This window comes from Erythrolamprus reginae, chromosome 3 (genome assembly GCF_031021105.1).
Source record: "Erythrolamprus reginae isolate rEryReg1 chromosome 3, rEryReg1.hap1, whole genome shotgun sequence".
NCBI classification, from domain to species: Eukaryota; Metazoa; Chordata; class Lepidosauria; order Squamata; family Dipsadidae; genus Erythrolamprus; species Erythrolamprus reginae.
Genome location: NC_091952.1, coordinates 146,674,265 through 146,701,281, shown reverse-complemented (window position 1 = coordinate 146,701,281; position 27,017 = coordinate 146,674,265). Strand labels below are relative to the sequence as shown.

Here is a 27,017-nt window from a genome sequence, read left to right as displayed (position 1 = left end):
GTCATAAGGCAGGGAGATGAAAACTCCATTAGATATTCTTCAAAATAATGGAGTAAGTTTATGCAAGAGAAACATTTGGTGTTAGTGACAACAGCTAAAGGAACTTCCAGTTTAGCAGCAGTATATGGTTCCAATTATCAGAGGCTAAGGCAAACCACAGGAAATTGTGTTTTATGCCTTCCCTGGACAACCCCTTAAAGTCTCTGGCCAGTCATTCTTGGGAATAGCTAGGAGATCCATATCCACTCCTGTATGTGAATACTGAGAACTTTGGGTTCTCAACCAAAGCCTTTTTTATTGCTCACCACTATTTGAAGAATGTTGAGTGTTTACTTGTGAATATGTGTATGCGGTCTTTTGGTAGCTGCCTTCAGCCTTGGAATTTGCTCCCAGGGAAAGAAACTTGGTATTCTCTCCACTCCCTTTTCAGGCCAGGTCAAGTCACTACCTTTCAGATAATGACTGTGCCCCATTTCATCTATTGGCTGTTCTTAACCTTGTTTTTCTTCTGTTTCATGTGGTCTTTTCATTAACTGCCTGTTTTTCACTGTATGTTAAATATACATTGCTCAAAAATAAATAAATAAAGGGAATATTTAAACAACACAATATAACTCCAAGTAAATCAAACTTTTGTGAAATCAAACTGTCCACTTAGGAAGCAACACTGATTGACAATCAATTCACACACTGTTGTGCGCATTCAACTTTGAACAGAACAATATATTCAATGGGAATATTTCATTCATTCAGATCTAGGATGTATTCTTTGAGTGTTCCCTTTATTTTTTTGAGCAGTGTGTATTTATCACGTTGTTTGGATAGCTTGGAGAAGAGAGACAAAATATAAGTGTTTTCATTTTTAAAAATCGAACAAATTGATAGCAATAATGTCAATCCATTTATTTACAAACAAAAGGCTCAAATAGCAAGTTGAAATATAATCTAAAATTTGGCAATAAACAAGACAGTTTAACAAGTGAAATATTTAATAAGTATTACATAATATATTTAAAACTCTAGTTGTGTGTGACATCAAGAAGAATCTGGAAAATCAAAAAAGGGCTGTCCGTCATCACCATCTGAATAGCACCCTTATTATATATACTGTATAGAGAGTCTACACCAGTGTTTCCCAACCTTGGCAACTTGGAGATATCTGGACTTCAACTCCCAGAATTCCCCAGCCAGCGTTTGCTGGCTGGGGGATTCTGGGAGTTGAAGTCCAAATAGCTCCAAGTTGCCAAGGTTGGGAAACACTGGTCTACACAACACTTCTGGCAACCAGAAGTCCTGTATTAAAGGAGTATCTTTTTTTTGGCACTCAGGTCCACTTTATTCATGCATTTAATTAAATGTTTTATTTATTTATCCAGTAGCAGAAACTGGAATCCCGAAAGGGTTTCTAGCACTTAAACTGAACGACGCTACCTCATTGATATCACTCCGAATTAAATGTATTTAACGGTCCTGCAATTCAACGGGAATTGAAACTAAATTTTGGGTGAACCGTCTCCATAATTGCCGCACACTGTTTTTTAGCCTGAGCCTCAGCGGCGTTTGTTTATGGGGCTCTGCATATTGCGGAGCATGAATCGCCCACTTCTGCCTCTCCCTCCCCTCATCCCTCACAGTTCCTCGGGCGAATCACGCACTCAACCCACTGCCCGGAGCTGAGGCGCTGCGACAGCTTCCGCTCCCCACCCCCGCGCTCAAAGTTATGTGGGAAAGGGTGTCTGGTTTTCCCGAGCCCACCCATACTGCGCTCATCACGTCCCAGCCTTGAGGGAGGAGCCATGCTATTTGCAGCTTGCCCTGTAGCCTTACGCGAGAGGAAGGAGCGAGAGAGGGTGGAAGGCGGCAGAGAAAATGGCTCAAGTCCGCGTCTTTGGGGGTCACGCGGTGACTGGAATCTAGAGGGATCCAGGGTCCGCCCACGTAGCCGCGATGGAAATATGACAGCTGAGGAGAGCCCAGCCACAAGCTGACCCAAGCGGTTGGCTCCTGCCTGATTCCGGTACGTAGGGGAGGATTTGGGTCGCGCCGTCCTCTTTATTTTCCGGCCACTGTAAACATTAGTGTTACAGTATTCTGAATTGTTGAGCTCACACTCCACTGTAAACAAATGTTGATTAAAAAAAGATTTCTTCCTAAAGGCCGAAGTGGATGACCAGAAAGGTCACTTTGGTCAGCCTTTTTTTTTAATACCTCGGACGTTCAATTTATTGGTTTACCTTCGTTGTTTACTCCAAGCCTGCCCCTACTTTTCACCTCTTCTGCTAGACGCGGCCCTACTTGTGGCTGAAACCAGCCTCCGGGCGAGGATCTAGAAACTTCCTCCCCACTCGCTCCCAAAATATACCCGCTTTGCTTTTTGGTGGACTTGAGAAAACGTGTAACTCAGTGTTTCCCAACCTTGGCCACTTGAAGTTATCTGGACTTCAACTCCCAGAATTCCCCAGCCAGAGAACACTGGTCTAACTGGACCGACGAACGCTGAACGTGGTGCAATAACAGCCCAGCTACTCTAACCTCCCGCAACTAACGCGTCAAAGTTTTGCATCTCTACTTTGGGTCGCGTGCGTATGCGTGTGTTTAAAGGGAAAGAACTTAGTATCGCAATCGGAATTCTCTCGACGGGAAAGGAGGCTGAACCGCAGATATAGCGTTGGGAAGAAGGTGCAAGGAATCGGGGGGGGGGGGATAGCGGCGGTGGTTTGGATTAAGCGATCGTAATCCCCCAAAAGGACGAACTCCAGCCTCGGAAGGCCGATGAAACGGTGGCTACGAAATTGAGGCTTTTTTTGAGAGAGAGAGAGTGGGGGATAGTCGTCTTCGCATGCGGGAGAAGCGGAGGAGAAATCAGGCAAGCCGAATGGGAGCCTGTTCTGTGAGAGAATCCGGTCCGGGTTTTGCTTACAGCCCCGGGCATTAGCAATAGCAGCGGCGGCAGGAGAGGCAGCCCTTTGCAATGTGGTCCGCCTGTCTCGGCACTTGCAGAGCGAGGATGTAGAGGTGGGTTTGCGGAGGAGTTGCTGGCGGGGAATCGAGCGAGGGAGGGCAGGGGGGGAGGGCAGGCAAAGAACGGCTGTCCTCAGCTCTCTTTTTAGCGCGGTCAACTTATTTGCAATTCTGACTTTGCCCGCTCCGACCTCTTTCTTTTAAGAATGCCCCTCGGCGCCGCTTGCTCTCGCTTCTGTGTCCGGCGGGGAGTCCGCTTCGTCTTCTTGAGCGGGGAGATCTTGGGGCAGGTGTTAAAAAGATCGCCGGCATCACCACTAGGCGCGATCTGGATTTGTTGCCTCTCTAATCCGGCCAGCGCGCGCGCAACACGCACGCACGGACTGCCCGGGGTGGCGGGTGCGCGGCTCTCCTTCCTGGCTTCGCGGCGGCTATTCTCGTAGCTCCGGACCGCTTAGCTTCTGGTAGGTGCGACGATCCGAAGAGGCCCTCCCCCCCCCCTCTCCGGGTCCTCTCTGAGGAGAACAGGGCGGGAAGGAGGAAAGTCTGGCGGAAAAGTTTGCGGCGGTGAAGTAATTCCCTTCCCTTCGGGGGCTGCCGAGCGGATGGCGTAAGTCCCTCTGGCTTCCTTCCACCTTCTTCCGCGCGGCCTCCCCTCCGTCCCCTCCCCGCTCTCCTTCTGGGGAGGTGTCGCCGCCGCCGCCGCAGCACATCCACGCCGGTCTCAGATCAGTGGCTCCAGACAAAAAAGCGAGGGGGGATTTTGGGGTGTGTTGTGTGCCGCGTGCGATTCCGAGGCAGCGCCGGCGGCAAAAGAGCAGCTTCGGGAGGTCCCCTGAAGAGGGCGGGCTCTTCCCCTCCAGCCCCAAAGCCAACCCGGGACACAGACCTCGGCTTCAGCGGGAAGGGAAGCGGCCGGAGCTGCCCGCCGAGCCTGTGAGTGGAGACGCCAAGGATTTTTCGGCCGAGTCTCGTTTTTTCCTGGTCCTGAGGGGGTTTTTTTGGGTGGGGGGGAGGGCGTGTGTGTGTGGGGGGGGGGGGCGAGCGCTTGGTTCGTGGCTGCTGAGCAAAGTTTTGTTGGGAAGATTTAGCGCCCCCCCCCTTCCCTTCCTTTAAGGCGACAGCTGCCAGCTTTCAGCGCACCGGGATTTATTGCAGGGTCTCTTTCCGTTCTCTCCCCCCCCTTTCTCGGGTCGGCCACTGCATTGAAGATCGAGAGCTCCTCCCCCCCCATCCGCCCCCTGGGCCGCCTAATCGGTGGTTCGTTTCCCAGGTTACAGCCGTAGTGTCTGCAGCTAGCCAGCCAGGCGTTGAAGGCTGCTAGGTCTGGCTGACCCACCACGTCGTCCCTGCTCAGGCTTGTGCGAGCAGGCGGCGGCTTAAGAGAGGCGCCCGAGCCTGGAGGAGCGCCTCTGCAGGGGCTGCCAGCTGTGTTTTCGCCTCCGCTTCTCGCCGCGAGGTCTTTGCCGGACGGTGGGCGAGCCTGGCTGGCGCTTCCATGCCTGCCTCCTGCAGCGCCTGAAGCGGGGGGCGGGGGAAGGGGGAGGGAGCGAGGGAGGGAGGCTGGCTCTGCTACCGATGACCTTACCCAAAATATGCGGTCGGCAGGAAAGAGGAGACGTCCTCGGAGCTTGGTTTTCTCCGGCAAGGAAGGCTTCATTTCACATTCTCTTTACTCGAGGCGGTTTCGCGGAACAATCAGCGGGAAAAGTTAGAAGTCACAGATTCACTTGGAGATGATTTTGTAAGCAGCGTCTTCCGATTCCTGGTTGGTTTATGGGCTGGCCATTTATTTTGGGGTGGCAGCCACACACTTTTTTCCCCTCTTTCCTTTGCAGTTGGTTGCTTAGCTTTACATCTGCAGGCTTGGGAGACTGGAGAGCTGCACCACTATGCAGTTGCCTTTTCTGCCTACGTCTAGAAGCTGTGTGGGACAAGACTTTCCTTCCCCACTAGGACCCCCTTTCCCTAACACCCCCCTCACTAACCCTAAGCCCTGAGAGGAGAACCAAAGTTGCTGGCTCTCTTCCATTTCCATGCTTGGCCACCTTGCCCTGACCCCCTTCCCCCACCCTCCCTAAACTGCTCTTTGGCCTGCAGCAGCGGGAGGAAGGAGTTTCCAAAAGGTAACTGGGCTTGTTGGTGGCCAAAAAGAGCAGTTGCAAAACCAAGGGCTTGTTGATATTTTACCTTAATTAGGTAAATGTAATCCACTTTTTTTAATTAATTGAGCCTGTTCATTTCAGGCAGCAGGCCCTGCCACCCATCAATTCACCCTGGTGTAGTCCTTCCTATATATTGCTGTTGGTTACAGGCTGCGTGCTCTGATCCTTGCTGGAGTTTCACTGCTTTTCATGCTTTTCATAATTGACCATTTGGAAATTTCCATCAGTAAGTGAGAGAACCTTAGCAAAGCCTTCCACTGTATTTCATACCACATCTGTTTGCCTTAAAGGTATGGAGAGTCTGAGGCAGTGACGCTGCCTGATAATACATTGGTAGTAAATGGAAAAGTCTGTGGAGTGGGCCTTATCAGTGTGTGTGTGTGTGTGTGTGTGTGTGTGTATGAGTGGGTGGGGCTGGGATTTGACTACAGTAAAGTCTGTAGGGTGAGAAGGAGAAAAAGCAGAATATCTTGGTTTCCTGTGCCCAGAAAGAATCAACCCTCCTCAAGGATTTCCTGTCAGCAAGACCTGAATTTAGTGTCAGATAGATGGCAGGTTTGTCCTCACAACTAATTGTGACTCCAAGAACAGCTTTACATTTATTCATGTGAACAGCCCCCTCCCTTATATTCCCCCTTTTCCCTTTAAAAGCTGATTAATAACCTGCTGACCTCCTTTCTATGCACCAACTCCTATAAACTTTATTGAGTAGCAATGGCCCTATCAGCTTGGTTGAGAATATTGAAAACCAAAAGGTTTATTCTATGTTCTGCCTTTTGTTTTTTTTAAAAAGTCTTTCTGGCCTCTTTTAGTGTCAGGATCTATTCTGGCACAAAAAAAATGGCTGGAGATTAAAAGTGATTTTGCAGTTTGACTCCACAAGTTTTTTTTTTTTTTTGGAGTGTCAGGATCCTAATTCTGTGGATGTGGATATTTGCCTGCATTCAGTGTGGAGGATTCTAATGTTTAAGCATGCCAGAATTCTGTCTGAATTATCAATACCAACCTTGCTTAGTTTCCTGTATTATAATTATGAAACAGATTGATCCTCCATTCAGCACCTAAACTTATTTATTTATTTATTGGATTTGTATGCCGCCCCTCTCCGAGAAATCATTGTGTCCAGGCCTGTGGGTATCTTGACTGTAGCACCCCACTCATTAGGATCAAATCAGCCATAGTGCTTTATAGGGAAAATCTAAAGACCTACAGACTTTAAAACAATGTGTAAATAAATGTGCCTGATCAGTTATCCTGAAAACTTTATGCTCTGTGTGATTCTGATATTAGGAGGCTTGAAATGATGTGTTGATGAGGTCTTTAGCACCCTCAGTCATTATCAGGTGGATACTACTACAATTTAGTGAGTTTATTTTTAAAGTGAACATATTACATACTAATCACTCACTTCCCATTTAGGATAAGCAATGTTTTGTGGAATACAAAAAAGTAACAAGTAGTAAAGGAAAATAAATTGGAGTCAGGGGATAAATAAAACAGAAAGAAAATATGTTACCAACACCATTTATATACAGTATCTTTTTTTACAATCCTCTCTCTCTCCCCCTCTCCCTTTCCCTTCCTCCCTCCCAGTCACCCCCCATTTCCTTCCCCCCCCTACTCAACCATAGTTTTTCAGTCTTCTTCCACTCAACCTTCTTAGTATGTATGTAATTGTTTGCAATTACAATTGGCCTAAATTGCTATTCAGGTACTCCTCAACTTACAACAGTTCATTTAGTTCAAAGTTACAACGGCACTGAGAAAAGTGATTTACAATCATTTTTCACATTTACAACCTTTGTGGTGTCCTCACAATCATGTGATCAAAAGATGCTTAATGTTTTATATATATGACTGTTGCTGTCTCCCAGGATCATGTGATCATCTTTTGTGACCTGCCAAGCAAAGCCAATGGGGACGCCACATTCACTTAACAATGGGATTGCTAACTTTATCAATTACAGTGATTCACTTAACAACTGAAGCAAGAAAGGTTGTAAAATGGGTCAAAACTCACTTACATTTCTCATTTAACAGAAAGTTTGGGTTCAATTGTGATCATAAGTCAAGGACTACCTGTATAACTAAGACATCTTGGTTATACCATATATACCTTACAGAGGTATATGGTATATGGAGTCTTGTGTACTGGTGAATTCACCTTTTTGTTCAGTTCATGTTCATTCATTACCTGTTCATGACTGGCCTTATAATTTTGTGCTTATTCAGAAACACTTCTTCAGTGATCTATTCCCATGAATTCAACTTCCCCACTCAATTCCCATATTGCTCATTAGCCTGATATGGGATGATATCTAAGCTTGCCTACTAAAAATATTTAAAACTAGGGGGGAAAATATGAATGCAGAGTTCTTGGTAATGTTTTATTGCATGTGGTCTTCTCAATGTATTTTTTTTAATTGTTCCCAAATATGATCATGTTCTGGTAGAGATTCAGAAATGTTATGTTTGTATTTTTTAGAGATTCAGATAGATAGGATCTGTAATTCTGTAGCTTGCATGAGGCAAACAGGTGTTTTCAAGACTTCTTTTATGTTGTTCTGTGAGTCATATGCAAACCTTCAACAGTACACTTTGAGTTCTTTTGTTTTTAATTTGCATATCCGGCTGTGGCTCACTCAATTGTAATTCTTAATTGCAGCTACCATTGGCAGAATTGCTCTGTCTCCTTCCAGCTCCATTGGGTATTTACCTTAGGTGCATCTGCAGGCTTTTCCCTTTTTGTGAGTTGTGCTGTCTTTATTTTATACCAGTTGCATGCCAGAGTGCAAAATGTATATGCATGACAATTATGTTATCGACCTGTTCATTTAATGACATTTATGATATAGCGTTTGTGCTTATATGTGTACACCAAGATGAGAGAGATAGTTTCATACTGCATATTTTTCAACCCTCCAAAGTCATCTGTTTGTTTCTGCTGGAATACTTTGCTTCTGAGCACTTCAAAATAATTTCAATCTCAATCCCAAAGGTCAGAACAATATAATTCTGTTTTAGCAAATAGTTCATTCTAATATTATAACACAATTATTCAGATTTTTTAGCTGAATTGATTTGAATTGTTGTCAAAGCTGTTGTACAGTTTGATTTAATTAGATGGGGAATCAGCTACAGTTCAAATACTGTAAGTACGCATACATGGTATATATATATGTTCTGTAATGTCCTTGGGCATGCCTTTTACTGTACACATATGTGCTTACTTATTCTGATCAATTGTCTTTTAAAATAAAAAAACCTCAAATTACAAATGGTTTTTATTAACAATGTATGTTTTGCAATTTTTAAAGAAAAATTGAAATATCTTTTAACCAAATATTTGAGATTAATTTGAATTGAAGAAAAAAATATCAGATTTAAAAATTACTGGTTTTTTTAATCCTTGCATCTATCTAACTGTCTTGCTTATACAAATTTAAGTTCAGTGTCCTGATTTTAAGTAATACTTAGCTGTAATGCCATTTGTTTAAAAACAATGTGAATAAGCATTGAGGAAGCCAGAGGTCAATGACTGAAAGTGTAGAATCTAATTTAAAGCTAAATAAACCAAAGAAATCAAGAGCCTAAAGTGCAGTTGAAGTGTTCTAAGGAGTCGCCAAATACTAAACAGATTGATGAATTTGTGTTTTGGAAAAGAGTAATCAAGGTCTCCTTTATATTGATGAAAATCATAATGCCCAAGACACAAATTGTTGTTTTTAATTTCTGTGTCGTTTGTAGATCAAATGTCATTTTAAGTAAAATGTAGTAGATGTGTCTTCTGTATCACTGCATTTCCCTTCATAGAGCTGGGAAACATCTCAAGCTGCAATTTAGTCTCTCCTCCCCCAACATTCAAATCTAGACATTGTAGTGGACAACTTCCAACAAATATTGTTTTGGCTATAACATAATTGGATTATCTATACATGGCCAGTGAGTGAACTTGTTTTAGAGGAGAATGGGCAGTATAGCAGCTGCAGTTAAATCAAGGACTAGAAATACTCAAGATAGCAATAGCCCCGAGACTGCAGAGAGGGGCGGCATACAAATCTAATACATTATTATTATTATTATTATTATTATTATTATTATTATTATTAATTAATAAATAGCGCTTACCACTCACAGCACTTTACATCCCTCTCTAAGCGGTTTACAGAGTCAGCATATTGCCTCCAACAATCTGGGTCCTCACTTTACCAATCTTGGAAGGATAGAAGGATGAGTCAACCTTGAGCTTTAGTGAGATTTAAACTGCCAAATTATAGGCAGCTGGTATAATTGTAATCGACTTATAATTATTTGTTTGCGACCTTCCCAGCTGGCTTCCAATAAGCAATGTTACACTTTATTTATTTATTTATTTATTTATTTATTTATTTATTTATTTATTTATTTATTCATTCATTCATTCATTCATTCATTCATTCATTCATTCATTCATTCATTCATTTATTTGGACTTCTATGCCACCCCACTCCCAAAGGACTCTGGCCGGCTTACAACCAAATACAGTGATAACTCGTCTTACAAACGCCTCGTGATACAAACTTTTCGAGATAAAACCCGGGGTTTAAGATTTTTTTGCCTCTTCTTACAAACTATTTTCACCTTACAAACCCACCGCCGCCGCTGGGATGCCCCACCTCTGGAGTTCCGTTGCCAGCGAACCACCCATTTTTGCACTGCTGGGATTCCCCTGGCACTCCCCTCCATGGGAAACCCCACCTCTGGACTTACGTGTTTTGGGGATGCTGCAGGGGAATCCCAGCAGAGGAATCCCAGCAATGCAAAAACGGGCGCTTCGCTGGCAAAGGAAGACCGGAGGTGGGGTTTCCCAGCGGGAGGAGCCTCAGTGAAATCACAGCATCGCAAAAACACAGAAGTCTGGAGGTGGGGTTTCCCATGGAGGGGAGCCTCAGGGGAATCCCAGGAGTGCAAAAATGGGTGCTTCGGCTGGCAAAAGGGGTGAATTTTGGGCTTGCACGCATTAATCGCTTTTCCATTGATTCCTATGGGAAATATTGTTTCGTCTTACAAACTTTTCACCTTAAGAACCTCGTCCTGGAACCAATTAAGTTTGTAAGACAAGGTACCACTGTACACATAAAATATAATGTGAAGCCCCTTTAAAACAGTGTAAAACAATTTAAAACTGACAATTAACAATTTAAAAAACCATACATGTCTTTCCTGGTTGGATCCCAATGGCGTTACTATCTGATCCACGACCCCAGGCCTGCCAGAAAAGCCAGGTCTTTACAACTTTTTGGAAGGCCAGTAGAGTGGGGGGCAGTCCGGATCTTGGGAGATAGCTGGTTCCAAAGAGACAGCGCAGCCACAGAGAAAGCCCTCCCTCATGGGCCGCCAGCCAAAACTATTTAGCTGACAGGACCCGGAGAAGACCAAATCGGTCGCTGGGAGCTATGCCGTAGGAGGCGGTCTTGAAGACAGTCCGGCCCTAAGCCATGTAGGGCTTTAAACACTGAACAATTGTGTGAGATATACTTAACAATTGTGTGAGTCACTTGACAGCTACAGTGATTTGCTTTAATACCGTGACAAAGTTGTAAAAGCAGGCATGACTCCTTCACAACTATCATAGCTATGGAAATTCTGGTCACAATTGTGGTCATAAGCCTTATTGATGCTGTGAGTCTATTCCTTCAGACATGTTGGAACACTTGAATTAATATTTTATCTCAAATATGGAGCAAAATTCAGAGCATCAGTTAATAATACTAGAAACTGCTGTTTCATAACTTTGTACATCTACCACCATTTACTTTCCATTAGTTCAAGAAAACACTAAAATAATTTTGATGAATGAATCTATCCATCTATCAATCCATCCCTTCCTTTATTGATTAAAAAAGAGAGAGAAACAGAATTTTTTTTTTAATAAAGAAGAAACTCGGGGAAAGGAAGAGTGCAAGAAAGAGGAAAAAAGAGAGAAAAATAGAAAAGTAATGCCTTTCAATGGTCTTTGGTACTGATATAAGTAAAAATATATCAAACCCTTTCTCTAAATCAACATTTTTGTAGATTATTTCCATAATCACATTCATTCTAATATCTAAATCCCAAAAATCAACATTTCATTTCTTTCAATTTTTTTCAAAATCAAAACATGGTTTCCAAGTAAAAATAAAGTATCTCAAAGTTTTTTCTTTCTTCAACACTTTCAATCTTTTCATCTCCACCAATTCCATCCTCTTCACCACCCATTTTTTCATTGTAAAGGTATTTGTAATTCTTCGCATTCTTGAACCTGTAAAAAGTTCCTCTGCCATTATTGTATATTAAAAGCAAAGCCTCATAAGAAAACCTCATTTGTTGGTCCATTAGAAGCTCAAAAGAAAGATCTCTGGTTTCAATTGTACATTCAGTTGTAAAATCTTCTACATCAAAATACAGTGGTACCTCAAGATACGAACCCCTCGTCTTACGAACAACTCGTGATACGAACCCGGGGTTCAGCAAAATTTTGCCTCTTCTTACGAACTTTTTTTGAGTTACGAACCGGCGTTCGGAGATTGCTGGGAAGCCGCGCGGCTGTTTTAAAAGGTGACAGCCGGGCGGCGGGGCTTCCCAGAAGCCTCCCGAACGCCGGTTCGTAACTCGAACAAAGTTTGTAAGAAGAGGCAAAATTTTGCTGAACCCCGGGTTCGGTTCGGGAGGTTGCTGGGAAGCCCCCCAGGCCGGCTGCGACCTTTTAAAACACCCGCGCCGCTTCGCAGCTGTCTCCTGAAGCCGAACGCTAAAGCCGAATTTCCGCGTTCGGCTTCGGGAGACAGCTGCGAAGCGGCGCGGGTGTTTTAAAAGGTCGCAGCCGGCCTGGGGGGCTTCCCAGCACCCCCCCGAACCCCGAACCTGGGTTCGGGGCGGTGCTGGGAAGCCCCCCAGGCCGGCTGTCGCCTTTTAAAACACCCGCACGGCTTCCCAGCAGTCGCCGAAAGCCCATTTTTTGCGGGGGTTTTTTTGGTTGCACGGATTAATTGACTTTACATTGTTTCCTATGGGAAACAATGTTTCGTCTTACGAACCTTTCGTCTTATGAACCTCCTCCTTGCACCAATTAAGTTCGTATCATGAGGTATTACTGTACACACTTGATCCTAGTATATTCTAGCTTTATTACACATCCATCAAAAATGATAAAATGTTCTCTCCATATGATTAAATTTCCAGTGAATACTGGAAATTCTCTTTTTGTCAATTTGTCTGGCATTATTTTATAATTTTTTTAAATACATTTTATAAAAAATCTATTTCAGAATTATAATTAAGAAAATCTAGTGTCATGAAACATTAGATTGTACTAGAACAAACAAAATTTCAAGCCTGGCTTATTATCATGTTGCTTGACTCAAATTTCTTAAATTGGATATTTTTTGGGAGTTGTGAAGTAAACAGTAATTTCTTATCTTTTTATAGCAGAATATGATTTATGCATATGCTTACAGATATTGGAGGTAGCCAGGACCCTTTATCTTTAGAATGTAGGTTGTTTAGGAAACACATCCTGTCATTTTTGTTTTTCAGGACAATCTACAGTAAAAGTCCACTTTTTGAAAGTTCTAATCAATGATTTTGTATAAATTTAAACCGGCAAAGCATATTACGAGAAACTGACTGATCAAAATACTGTTAAATAAAATAAATACATCAAATAAAAATAATTATTTAAATATAAATAAATGGACAAGTGATTTGTTTTAAACTGTTGTGGTAACGTTCTGTTGTATGTGTTAGATGGTGGAAAAACAGTGTTGAGATGAGAATGTACAGCATATTTAGCGATGAACTGGTAATTTATTTTAGCTAATTGATATGATAATCTCCAAGAAGCTATCAGTTTGAACAGTGGTTTATTTCAAACAACTCTAGTTAGGTTTTTACAGTTCATTGGATTCTGTGAAACTATGCACTTCAATTAATAAAAGCAGAAAAGGTCTCTATATTCATGATATGGTTGCTGCAGGAAGGAGAATATGTGAGTCCAAATCTTGCTATTGATTGTCCCAAACGTATTAAAGGTTCTTTACTTTGAAAGCTGACTTTTATGTTCTTTTGGCTCAGGAATGGGCAGCCATACTGGCTCATTGCTGTTTTCCATAGAAATTTCCATAGAAATACTCCTGTATTCCCTTTCTGAATCCCTTGTGTTTTACTATTGGAAGTAATTGAACCTAGATAATCCATAATTCAATTCAGTGTAGGCAAGAAAAGCCAAAAGTACACATATAGATTGGGTGAATCTGGCTTAATAGCAATCTGTGACCCTGCTCTTGGAGTCTTAGTGGACAACCAATTAAATATGAGCCAACAGAGGAGGCAGCGTCCAAAAAACCCAGTGCAATCCTAAATTGCATTAACAGAGAGATGCAATCAAGATCAAGGGCGATACTAATAAAACTCTACAAAGCCTTAGTATGACCACATCTACAATATTTCATCCAGTTTTGGTCACCACACTATAAAAAGATTTTGAGACTCTGGAAAAAGTGTAGAGAAGAGCAACCAAGATGATCAAGGCTAAAACATAAGATGAACTGTTGCAGGAACAGGGCATGACTAGTCTAGGGAAGAGAAGGACCAGGGGAAACATGATAGTGTTCCACTATTTGAAGGGCTGTTACAGAGAGGAGAGGGTCAAACTATTTTCCAAAGCACTTGAAGGCTAGAGAAGAATGTTAGAAACTGAACAAGGAGAAATTCAACCTGGAAATAAGGAGAACTTTTCTGACAGCGAGAATAATCAACCAATGGAACAGCTTGCCTTCAGAAGTTGTGGGAGCTTCATCACTGGAAGTTTTCAAGAGACTGGACTGCCATCTGTCAAAAATAGTGTAGGTTCTGCTAGGTGGAGGATTGGACTAGATGATCTGCAAGGTCCCTTCCAACTCTGTTAATCTGTATGTGTATAACCTGACAATTGTATTGTATTTTGATGGTTATGTAAAAATACATTGAAAAGCATATTAATTTTCAGTGCCTCAAATATAAATTTTTGCTCAGCACCTGCCTGACTTTATTCTGTATTAGTTTTGGCACTAGCTATGCTTACAACCTTATATATTTTTCTCTCCCAGCTTTTTTTCCTTTTTCCTTTGCCATATTCTAGCATTGTGGTTTGTATGCACGTCTGCATTTGTGTGTCTGTAAAATAGATGAAAACAAAACATAGAAAATGGTGACAGAGAAGATAGGATACCACCACTAAAGAACATGGGTTTAGTTTTAAGGCCTAGAGATAAAATAATCACGATGCCACCTTTGTATTATGCAGGAAAAGCTTTGTTGATGCAGGTGTAGTTTGTGTAGAGATGGTCAGTCAGATTTGGACTAGAAAGAAACTGCAACAATCTGATGAAGATTGAGGTTTTGGAACCTACCTTGTATAGAATTAAAAATCTGAAGAAGCCTCGGAAGATCTTAAATGTGTTCATTTTTTGGCAACAGAGATCATAAAGAGGTGATAGTTGAATTAAGAGCAGGAAATGAGAAATCTTAGGATCAGAAGCAGAACTGATTTGGTTGAGTAGTCCTTAGGAGGTTTGTACTTTTGATTTGCCCATTTTTTGTACTCCGGGGCTTCAGGAAACTTCCCTAAATGCTCCGGAGTGCAAAAAACAGCACAATGGGCAAACCGGAACTTCCGGTTTGTCCTTTGGGTGATTTCTTTTGCCTCCGGAGCTTTAGGGAAGCTTCCCTGAAGCGAAATGGCCTTTCCCTAGGCGGAAAATGAGCTGGACAGCACACACATGCACACTGGAGCTGAAACATGGCAAGGTTTTATGTGCCCGCTGATATGGCTCTGTATGCCACCTGTGGCACATGTGCCTTAAGTTCACCATCACAGTTCTACCAGAACCATGTGGAAATTTTGTGAACACACACTCACCTTCATATTATATGCAGTAATTCGAGCACACATGCCTTGCTCCCTCTCCCACTGGGTAGCAGTCACTTACCTAAATGCTGGTATGGACTAGCAATTTCCTGCTGGCTTCCCCATTGACTTTCTCCCTGCAAGTTTATCACAAGAAAAGTAATTGATGAAGCAAGCCGGGAGCAACATTGCCGCCGCTCCTGGCTCGGCTTCCCTGGCCGCCGCAGGCAACACGTGATCTTCCGGGCCGGCCAGGCTCAGCAGATCAAGCCCCGGCCCCTTTCGGCCGAGCCTCCCGGGCCAGGCACCGCCTTCCGTCACTGAGCCTGGCCGGCCCGGAAGATTGCAGTGCGCGTTGCCTGCGGCGGCCAGGGAAACCAAGCCGGGAGCGGCAGCGACACTGCTCCAGTTGCCTGGTCCTCTCCTGCCTCCCACGCTGATGTTCCCCCGAGTCGGACGCACCCTCGCCGCCGCGCCCAGCCGCTGCCCACCCCGTCCTAGCCAGAGCCTGAGCCGGACCCCCTCGGTTGCGCCTCCTCGCCCACCCGCCCAGGATGCAGACCTGCTGCCTCTCCCCGCGCCCGCCGCCGGCCCGATCCTGCGCCTCCTGCTTCTCCCCCCCAGCCAAAAACCGCTGGCGGTTTCAGACTCCCTTTGCTCCACGCTGCTCCGCCCTGCCTGTCATGCAGCGGCAGACCGTCTTTGTGTTTTTCGCTGAGGGGGGAGCAGGAGGACCTTCCTGACTCCCTCCCCCAGCGCCGGACCTCCTGTCCTCCCTCCCAGCCAAAAACCCAAAGCGGCCTTCCGAACATTTTCTGTCTTACCAACCTGCTGCCGCCGCCACCGAGAAGCCCCACCGCCCGGCTGTCACCTTTTAAAACAGCCGGGTGGCTTCCCAGCAGCCTCCCGAAGCCGAACGCCAAACCCAAACTTCCGGGTTCGGCTTCGGGAGGCTGCTGGGAAGCCCCCCGGCTGTTTTAAAAGGTGACAGCTGGGCTGCGGGGCTTCCTCTGAATCATTCTGAATGTGTGGTGCCCAGAATTTTATGTACCATATTTTTTGGACTATAACATGCATCGGAGTATAAAATGTACCAAGATTTTGAAGAGGTAAACAAGGGGGAAAAAAGGGGGTTGCCCTCCCTGGCCTCCAGGAGCACTCTGTAGGCCTTCCAGACTCTGCATCCTGTTTATGTGAAAAACCCGAGTGGACAGTGGATTTGGGAGGTCTGCAGAGTGCTCCTGCAGGCTGGGGAGGGCAAAAATGTGTGTGGGGTTTGGTAGGCCAAAAACAGCCCCATTTTTCACAACAGGGCATGCAGAGAATTTGGGAGACCTACCGAGTGCTTATGGACCCCACCGATTTTCACCTCATAAACCTCCCATGCACTGTGTTTTTGCCCTCCCCAGCCCCCGAGAGCACTCTGCAGGCCTCCCAAACTCTCTGTGCATTCCAGTTTTTCAAGAAAACTGGCCTGTTTTTGGTGAAAATGGGAAATGTGGGGTGGGGCTCTAGGAGGCCAAAAATGGCTGTATTCAGTGTATAACACACATCAACATTTCCACCATCTTTTAGGGGGGGAAGTGCATTTTACACTCCAAAACGTATGGTAATGCTTATGGTGGATTTGATCAATGAAAAATAAAGTGGGATAATTTATTTCTGGGTTTTTGAAATTGTATTTCAATTAATTTTGTTTATATTTTTAACAGACTACCGTATATAAGTAACTCATGCATTTGTGACCAAGTCCAAGATTCATTTAAAAAATACTATTGTGCCATACATAATGTGTGTTTGATTTCTGTTTACAATGTGAACAACTCTGCATTTGTCTCTATTAGGGTTATAAATGAATGGGTGTTGAATGAAGGTGACTGGAATACAAAACTTACAATACAAAAATGAGTGACTAGTATGAAATAAATGTGATAATAAAGAATAAAAGACTGTATAATGTTAAGCAATGAATCCCAAACCATCGAAAGTAAAGATGCTCATAAGGAGAGGCAACGTGCATGGTAGTGATGCAAGCAGTTTAACTCTCTTTCATTTCCTTAATGCATGCCTTTTTTTTTTGGTTCTGTATACAGTTTCTTGGGGTTTTTTGTTCACTCTGCAGAGTGATGGAATTATATCCAACTTGTATCATCTTCAAACTGGAGAAGCATTACCACTATCTCTTAGTCTCTCCATTTCTAAAATATAGAAGGCCTTAGGGCTGATAAGAATTCATTGATTACAATTTTTGAACTAGCTGCTTAAATCTCACTTAATGTAGTACTTAACCATTTTGTTAATCAGCATGTTATGAGGTACCTGATAGATATTTTGTTGGAATCAAAGTATACGCATATACAATGTTCACACGGTCTATTAAAGAAGTTATGGATTGGAAAATTAGATGAAGTTTGTGTGACAAGATTCCACACTATTCTTGTATTCTTGTCAAATTGAGATGACTTTTGGTAATAACCCTGTATTATTTTCAAGATGCTGGGAGATCAATGTCTCCAGGTTCTGTTTTAAAATAATGCTCAAGTATTACTTTCAGATACTTTTGATCTATTTTTTATTATTATTATTATTATTATTATTATTATTATTATTATTATTATTATTATTATTATTATCATCATCATCATCAACTTTATTCATTAAACATGAAACTCAGTTAACTGAACATTCAAAAATGCATCACATATACCATTGACTGGTGCTAATAGTTGATACTGGTTGCTGCCAACATCCTAGGTGTCAACCCAAGTACCTTCTTAAGATGTACGATGTTCTGAGTAGCAGAGGGTTTTTTTTGCAGTTCTGTTATTCCAGGAAGGTGCAATTTCTTCATGTATTTTATAAAGTTCTTGGACATGGTAGCAAGTGCCCCAATGACAATGGGTACTACTGTTACATGTTTCATCCATAATCTCGTAGTTTCAATGGCCATGTCATGATATTTCATGTCTTTTCCAGTTCTTTTTTCCGACTCTGGCATCTCCTGGTACTGCAATATCAATAAATGGTATGTTTCAGTTTTCAACAATACTGATATTTAGCATGTTGTGTTCCAAATAATGATCCATCTGTATTTGAAAGTTCCACAAGATATAATGATAACAGCAACAACAATTCTTCAATACTCAATACAATTCAACTGGTCAGCAGTGACATCAAAAGGAACTTTGGACTTGAAAAATGTGCTATATTATCCATGCAGTAGAGAAAAATGAAAAAAAAAGGAATAGAACTGGGAAATTGAAGCATAATTGAAAGCATTAGCAAAAATGCTGGTTACAAATACTTAGGCATTTGATTATGCTCAATTTAATTGTCCTTAAAAATCAAGAAATCCAGAATCACGTCACTTCCCCAATGTTCCTGCTACTACTACTCCCTCAACTTATTTTATATTATTCACAAGAATTAGATTAAAGATTTTTCATCCTTTTGCATATTTCTTCACCCTCTTAAAAAAACTTGGCAACACAAGTTATGGGGTTCCATGGCAAAGTGTTTCCCAACAAGTTTTGGATAAATAAATCTCCCATTACTTAATGCTTTATTCTGTACTCAGATAAGTGATCCTAACCTCCCGAGGCTGTTTTTATTTATTCCTTTAGATTCTTTTAAATTAATGCATTCTCTGTAGCATTACAAAATTTCTTTATTTGGAATTCCAAACTAGAATGCATATTTTTAACATTGAGTGCAGTGCATCCTCAATTTCATTTATTTATCTTTCTATTAAACAAATTGTGTCCTTTAATTGATATTTCCTATTATGGGAGGCATCCCACCAGGTTTCCCATTATATCTGTTAAATCATAATTGTTTTGTCAAAATCATGTTATTTCATTTTTTCTGGTCATTAGCAAGTAGGCAATCATAGCTGTGAACTTTATAAGCCAATGTCTTTTCTGATTTTCATGTAATAATTTGAGAGATCCCATTTCCACAGAATTGAACTTTCTATGGTGTAAGGCCTATCAAACTGGCGGCCCGTGGGCTCAGCTTTGCAAGGGCAAAAACCATCCCAATATGTCACGATGCAGCCCACTTTGCAATTGGGTTTTACACTATCAGATTTCTTTACTTCAGAATTTTAATTTTGACCTACTGTAGAATTAAGCTTAAAATTATTCTAATCAAGCTCACTGCTTTGGCAAAACAGATTTTATCAGTTCTTGCGGTTGTAGCTCCTCTCATTCTGGAAGTCCATTATTTTGATAATTCATACCATAGTTTGAAAAACTAATGATCTTCAGTTGACATTTTTTAAATATAGCTAACACTTGTTTGGAAGTATTCTTTTCTTTTTTAGTTTTTCAGAAGAAGGGATGAAAAGAATACCATATTAAAATTTTTCAAAGATTCTACTGATAATGTTTTAACTTCTCGTTATTCCCATATGCATTAAAAAGGAGTATTTGTCAGTGGGCATGATAGATTTTAGAAATAGTTTTGGCACCTCCGTATTATTTCTTGGAGAAAGCACTCTTCATAAGCATGATGGGGATGGTCAGAGAATAGAATAGAACAGAACAATTTATTGACTAAGTGTGATTGGAGACACAAGGATTTGTCTTTGGTGTATAAAAAGACAAGATACATTTGTTATGACCAGAAGGTTCCACAAGATTCTGTAACTGGGTAAAGTTTTAAGTATAAGTTGTTAAGCAGAAATGGCTGTGTTAAAATAGAAGTGTTTACCTCCTTTTCATTGGCTGCTGCGGTTTGGCGCCAATCTTGTAGAGCTGTCAGGCGTCGCTTGTTGATGGGCGAAACTGTATAAAAGGAAAGTGCCACCGGGCTTACACGCTTCTCTCTAGCTGGCGTCTGAGTGGAAGTGTATCCGCGTCTAGTTAGTCTCCTGCTGAGAATAAACAATTAAAGTTAGCAACCGTGTTTCTCGGTTATTTCAACATTCATCAAGAATCATAAAGTACACTGATTGTCATAGGGTACAAATAAGCAACCAGGAAATGTTCAATATCAATATAAATCATAAGGATACAAGCTGCAAGTTACAGTCCTGCAGTCATTAGTGGGAGGAAATGGGTGATAGGAACAGTGAGAAGACTAATAGTAATAGTAATGCAGTTTAGCCTTAGTGAATAGTTTGAAAATGGTGAGGGAATTATTTGTTTAGCAGAATGATGGCATTTGGGGGGAAATGTTCTTATGTCTAGTTGTCTTGGTGTGCAGTGCTCTATAGTATCATTTTGAGGGTAGGAGTTGATGTGAGAGGTCAGTAAATATTTTCACGACCCTCTTTTTGACTTACGCAGTGGAAGACAGATTGGCAGTACAGTGATCCCTCGATTTTCGCAGCTTCAAACTTTGCGAAACGCTATACCACGGTTTTTCAAAAAATATTAATTAAAAAATACTCCACGGTTTTTTTTGCTATACCACGGTTTTTCCCACCCGATGACGTTATACGTCATCACCAAGAGTCACTTCTCTGTCTCTTTCTCTTTCTTTCCTGTCATTCTCTGCTTCAATCATTTTCTCATTTCTCTTTTTTTCTCCCCTTTTTTATCATTTCTCTCTCCCTTCCACTCTTCTCTCTCTCTCTTTCTTCCTCTCTCTCACTCTCTTCCTCCCTCTCTCATCTCTTTCTTTCCTTCTCTTTCTCTATCTCCCCCTCTTGCTCTCGAGTGGCGAGCGAGCGGGCGGGCGAACGGCGGGTGGGCGAGCGGGCGGGCGGCGAGCGAGCGGCCGGGGCGAACGGCGGGTGGCCGGGCGAATGGCGGGTGGGCGAGCGGGCGGGCGGCAAGTGAGCGGGCGGGCGGGCGAACGGGCGAGCGGCGGGCGGGCGGGTGGGCGGGCGAACGGCGGGTGGGCGGGGCGAACGGTGGGTGGGCGGGGCGAACGGCGGGTGGGCGGGTGCTGGGGGGGTGGGGGCAGCCGACATTCAAAGCAATCTTTGTCGGCTTCCGCACTTTCATCGCTCCCTGCCCTAATTTCAAGCCCGGCTCCTTGTGCTGCCTTGAAAAAGGGTGCGTGGGGGTAGTTTTTGGCTGTCCATAGCCAAAAATGGTGTTTTTACTTCCGCGTCGCTATATCGCGGAAAATCGATTTTCGCGGGAGGTCTTGGAACGTAACCCCCGCGAAAATCGAGGGATCTCTGTAATTATTTTTTTACAGTTATGATTATCCTCTGAGGTCTGTGTCTATCTTGTTAGGCTACAGAAGCAAACCAGACTGTTATAGACGTGCAGGTGACAGACTCAGTGATTTCTCTGTAGAACTGTATCAGCAGCTCCTTGAGCAGGCCTTAGTTGACGCAGAGAGAACATTCTTTGTTGTACTTTTTTGATGACAAGTTTGATGTTATGTGTCCATTTCAGATCTTGCGATATGATAGAACCTAGAAATTTGAAGATGTCTACTGCTGATACTTGTTGTTTAGTATTGTAAGAGGTGGTAGAATGGGAAGGTTTCTCCCAAAGTCTACCACTATTTCTACTGTTTTGAGTGTGTTCAATTCAAGATTGTTTTGGTCACAACATGAGGCTAGTTGTTCAACCTCACATCTGTATGCAGATTCATTATTGTCTCAAATGAGACCAATCACTGTTGTATCCTCTGCATTATTTCAGACTTCCATCATTCATTTTCACTTTAGCTTCTTTGGGTACCACCAATAAAACAGCTGCATTGTTTGAGATGGAGTTGTTGGTATATAGAGAGAAGAGAAGTGATGAGAGCACACAGTCTTGGGGTTCATATTTGAACTCAGTTCCTGATAGTAGTGAATCACAAACTACCATGACTCCTATTATAGGTATGGTTGCATCCTTTTTATAAATTTATATTTATCTCTCATTCTCTTGAGTCTTTTCTCCTGAACAGGGCTTAAAAATTACAAGGACTTGACTTCCAAAAGATATAGGGTATCTTCTGCATTTCTTGTTTCTGACTCTTATTTATTTATTTACTTACTTACTTACTTACTTACTTACTTACTTACTTACTGATTTGATTTGATTTGTATGCCGCCCCTCTCCGTAGAGTCGGGGCGGCTCACAACAGCAATAGAACAATTCATAACAAATCTAATAATTTAAAAACATTTTAAAAACCCCATTATTAATCAGACATATATACAAACATACCATACATAAATTGTATAGGCCCGGGGGAGATATGTCAATTCCCCCATGCCTGGTGGCAGAGGTGGGTTTTAAGGAGTTTACGGAAGGCAGGGAGGGTGGGGGCAGTTCTAATCTCTGGGGGGGGAGCTGGTTCCAGAGAGTCGGGGCCGCCACAGAGAAGGCTCTTCCCCTGGGACCCGCCAAATGACATTGTTTAGTGGACGGGACCCGGAAAAGGCCAACTCTGTGGGACCTAATCGGTCACTGAGATTCATTCTGCTTGCTGTTCTATTCAACTGTCTTTCATATGATAGCTGCTATTATAGAGCTGTCTCTGATGAATTTTCCTTTTGATAATTCCTCTTTTATTGTTATCAGCTTAAAGTATGGCCATTTGCTGTTCTAACTAACCCTTTGACTTTTCTTCAAAGATTGCTATAGTTTTTTACTTGCTGCAAATATATTCTTGGTTAAGGGAAACAAACTTGCCACAAACATTGTGGGCCACAATGGCAGACTTTCCATCATTCATCGTCACTTTGGCTTCTTTGGGCACCACCAATAAAATGACTTATCCTCTTCACTTTTCGGGCACTTAGGTTAGCCAAAAACATTGTCTTGATTTAAATACAATGTCCTATTTTTTTATTCTAGATTTTTACTAAATTGATCAAGGGATAGTAATTACCGTACTAATTAATTCAATTGATTTGTACAAATGTGGTGAGGCATGCAATCACCAAATTGTATAATTTATTTGAGGTAAGCACAGGAACATGCACAAGAGCGCTATATGTGTATAAAGATATGTTCTTTATCTCTGACTCCTTCGTGAGATTAAGGACAAAATCTTTACCAGAATATGTTTCCCATTTCCCCCCCTGGTATTAAAGAGATAGTTTCTTTAATGTAACTTGTTCTCAGCCATGTACTCACTGGCTACCGGTGCTGTTAAGTATAGAGGAAGAGCATTTTAGAACCTGTGAATGTTAAAGCCTCTATCACTTTGAAGAACTCTAGAAACATCCAAAATGTTGGGTAAATTTTGTGGTTAAGTTGTGTAAAGCAGTCAACTAAAACATAGACTCTGGGAAGCAGTTGTGATCTTGCCCTAAAAATTGCTTCTGAGTTCCGTGCCCATTCCTTGTTTGGGAGAACTAATTGACATGTATCACATACTCTGACTTCTGCTTCCCAAATGAACTTACAAGCGTGGTGGACATTCCTGTATTCTTGTATTATGCTAGTGTTAAAATTTGACCACCCATGTATAGTGTTGATGTATTTTGTGTGTGCAGTGGAGGTGGGCACTGTTTGGCAAAAATTGGGACTTATACACTACTTATCTTTATTATACTCAGCCCACTTTGTAGTGCCTATTTAAAACATTTAACCGATAGCTTCCTCTGAAACACACTGTTCTTTGAATGTCATTTTGGAACTGGTTTGGAACTGGAACTGCTTTTAAAGAACTGATTTTATATTTACAGTAATGTTTTCATTTTACATTTTACATTGCTTTGTTCAATTTCCTTAATCTGCAAGTCTCCAGGGCAGGGGAAAGCAGACTTCAAACCTGTGTGTTATGCTTTGATTTAAACAAGAAAACTCAAACTGGACTCGTTCTCTCTTCCAAAGTGCATAGGATTAAAAATAAAGAATTCTAAACCTTGGAGGTTGTTTTTGTGGTTCAGAGTTGAACAGAAGTAATGAAACCTAAACACAGAAACCTGTTTTTAATCTCCTCTGCACCAAAACAGGTTTCCTTCATTTAGCTGTTTTAAAGTGAAGAAGAATCATTTTACTGTTGCTGCTGTTAATGCGTTCTTGTCGATCTGTTGCAAATCAGAGGCCTGGTTGATTCCAATCTCTCCCGTGACCCTCCTGCTCTAAAAGATAAAGACTGTTTGCCTTTAGCAAAAGGAATCTTGCTGTTAATCATTCGGAACCAATGCAGAAAAGTAGAGTATAAACAACATTTTAAAATGTATCTTTATAAATTCAAACATACATCCCCCTAAACACTTATATCTGTTTGTAACCTTCAATTGGGCAAAATAGGGTGGCACAGGGCAACCATTTTTCAAACAAGGGATGGTTCAATGCCAGGACCCATCCTATGGGAAAATCTTTTGGGAAAGTTGTAGCTACTTCAGCACTGCCATGCTGCTGTTTCAAAAGCTCCTTGCCCAACTTTACATGAGTCTTTGCTGCTGGGAAGCTTGGCAATGGCCAGAAAAGTTGTTTTGTAGATCTCCCACATCTGTGCAACCTCTACAGTTCCTCCTTGACCTGCATAACGCCTTTCATGCAATCTTCCCAACCTGTGCTGCATGCTTTTGCATCTTCCCCATCAGCCAAACTAGAAACATTTAAGAGTTAATTATATGTGAAGAAAGGGCCCACTACAATGTGTGTGCTTACAAATACTTTATTTCCTGTACACAGTTCTGGGTTTAAGATTCTGTTGGACTAGTACTTTGTCCTGTGCAATATTAGTTGCTGTCTATAACATTTAGACATTTGATTGAATGCTATTTTATGTATGATTAATTTCCTGCATCCTTCATGTAGATTAAATCTGGTTTTAAATTAAGTCAGAATAATATTGTTATATCTAGCAGGGCTGTTGTTCCATCTCCATATTTCAGAGTTAGCTGCTGTAAGCTACTTTATTTACATGTAAGAACAGTCTCTTTAAAATTTGGGAATGGAAGAATATTTCTACTAAATTTTCTGGGGTTGAAGGATATGGAGAGAGGGGAAGAAAATATTGCCATATGGTTTCTGCCTCACATGATCATGAAGGTTTGAATATAAGATGCAATTCTCTTGAGTTTATGAAAGGTCAGGCTTTTAGGTGATGAATTTGGCATCTTGGGAAACAGATTTGAAATAAAGGCGCTATTGGTTAATACCAACTTCTAGTAAGTGAAGTCCCCTTAGGGTCAAAACTTTTGTCTTCAATCCTCCATGTATCTTGTCATGAATAATGAAATAATTGCTATTGCCTTTTGGATTTTCTTTCCTGTCTAGTTTACATAGCTGGAATTCCTGTTGATCAACTTTAATCCCCATTATTCCAGTTGCCCCACTCTACCCTGAATTAAGGGATTAAAAGGGAGTTTTATGAGAGATATACAAAATGTTTATAAATTCAACACAGTTGTTTTAACCTTATCAAACATGCAGTGGTACCTTGGTACTCACCTTCTTTGAAACTCATCAAATTTGGTAATCAATGCATTTTGACATGAAAATATTATCCCTGTACTCATCATTTGTTTGGTATTCAATGCGCAAGCGAAAGCCTGTCGATGTTGACTACCTTGTTACTCACTACATTATTCCTTGTGGGAAAATATGTTCGATACTCAATGCTTTTGGTACTCATTGTGCTTCCTGGAGCCAATTAAATGAGTAGCAAGGTACCACTGTATTTAATATTGATAAAAGTAATATTTATTCTGCCGACTATATCCTTTTTGGGCATGTGTGCAATATCACAATGAACAAAAAAAGAGCAGAGCTTGCATCACAAAGCCAGGACCTTTGCCTCCTGCTTTTACAATTATGTATTGCCTCTGACTTACTTAGCATTCAATATTAACTGAAAGTGCTATCTGATTTTTTGAGAGCATGTGTGAGGTGTTTTTCATTTGGGCAGTTAAGTTGCACAAATATGCTTAAAACTAACACACTTGCAGGGGGACACCTTTATCTCCTGAAGTTATTATTTTGCTCATGCATGACAAGAAGATCAGCTGCTAAGATATAGGACTTACTGATATTATTTATTGATCTGCTCTTTTTCATTGCCATTCTGTGCATTAATATCTATTGCTATCTAGTAAAGAATTTGCATTTCTGATAAGGCAACTTCCACATTTTATACTCAATGCAGAAAGTGTGAGAAGAATTCAACTCTTCTTTTCCTTGGCCAGCAGAGCAGCCATAAATTGCAAGGTGATCCTTACTTCCTTTCCAGCTGGGGAAAAATGCTGCAGGATGTTTACACTTTATAAGGTAGAGGTGCTCAGAAATCTTTAGTTTGGCTACTTGGCAGGAAAACCTACAGACTTTTGTTACTGGTTTCAGCTTCAAATTTATTCCTGGTTTTGCATGACAGTAACAGAAAGTTAGTAGGGGGGGGAAGGGTAGCATCCTAATGACTTTAAATTGTGCCTTGGCTTATCAAAGCAATAGCAAACCACTTCTGTAATTTACCAAGGAAACTACAAATACAGATGTGTCTTCACAAAAGTTGGGATTAAATTGAGGGAGGCTGTATCTTTTTTTAATGGATTTCTGCCGATCATCTCATTTGCATCAATATATTTAGCAGTAAAACTGAGTTTCCTTTTTTTGTGAGCTATTTCATGTGGGAAGTTCCAAGCAGCAGATCTGCTTAATATTTTTTCCCTTTGGTTTTCCTTGCGATTCCTTTCTGCACCCAATTTTTCTTGAGGGAGGAGATAGGCATGTGGGGGGAGATGGTGGAGGAGATAAGCGGGGGGGGGGGGAGTTGGGTGTAATCACTCGAGATTCCACAACAGGAAAAGCCAGGACTGCTGTCCTAAGTTGGTGCAGTCATGTGACACCTTGTATTATGACTGCACCAACTTAGTAGTAATAAATCAAGGACTACCTATAGCTGATAGTGAAAATGGCAGTTCATTGACATTGGGCGACAGCGGTTGTGGTTTTCTTCTTGCAGGAATAAAGCATATGTTTCTGATGTCTATCACTGTGACATGTAATATATGAAATCCTTGGTCAATGATGGTCAGTGGAACTGAAAACTCCATTATTAAGCCATACACTGCATGATGTCAAATGACTTCAGTGGCTTTCAGTTGTGTTCATTAGGTATAGTGACATTGC

General features: G+C 41.8%; 1 protein-coding gene across 22 annotated transcripts in view; it reads left to right on the top strand.

Moving 5' to 3' along the window:
• Positions 1 to 1,789: 1,789 nt before the first annotated feature.
• The window catches only part of CXXC5 (CXXC finger protein 5), a 117,930-nt gene continuing 92,702 nt past the window's right edge, over positions 1,790 to 27,017 (top strand). For 4 of the 22 annotated variants that reach the window (XR_011558648.1, XR_011558654.1, XM_070746943.1 and 1 more), the window contains exon 1: positions 1,790 to 2,017. The gene's annotated coding sequence lies outside the window, so the exon portion shown is untranslated. Of the gene's footprint in view, positions 2,018 to 2,577; positions 3,016 to 3,329; positions 3,898 to 4,540; positions 4,730 to 7,849; positions 7,874 to 27,017 lie in introns of those variants that run through there. The other 18 variants (XR_011558657.1, XM_070746938.1, XR_011558651.1 and 15 more) reach the window with 16 other exon arrangements.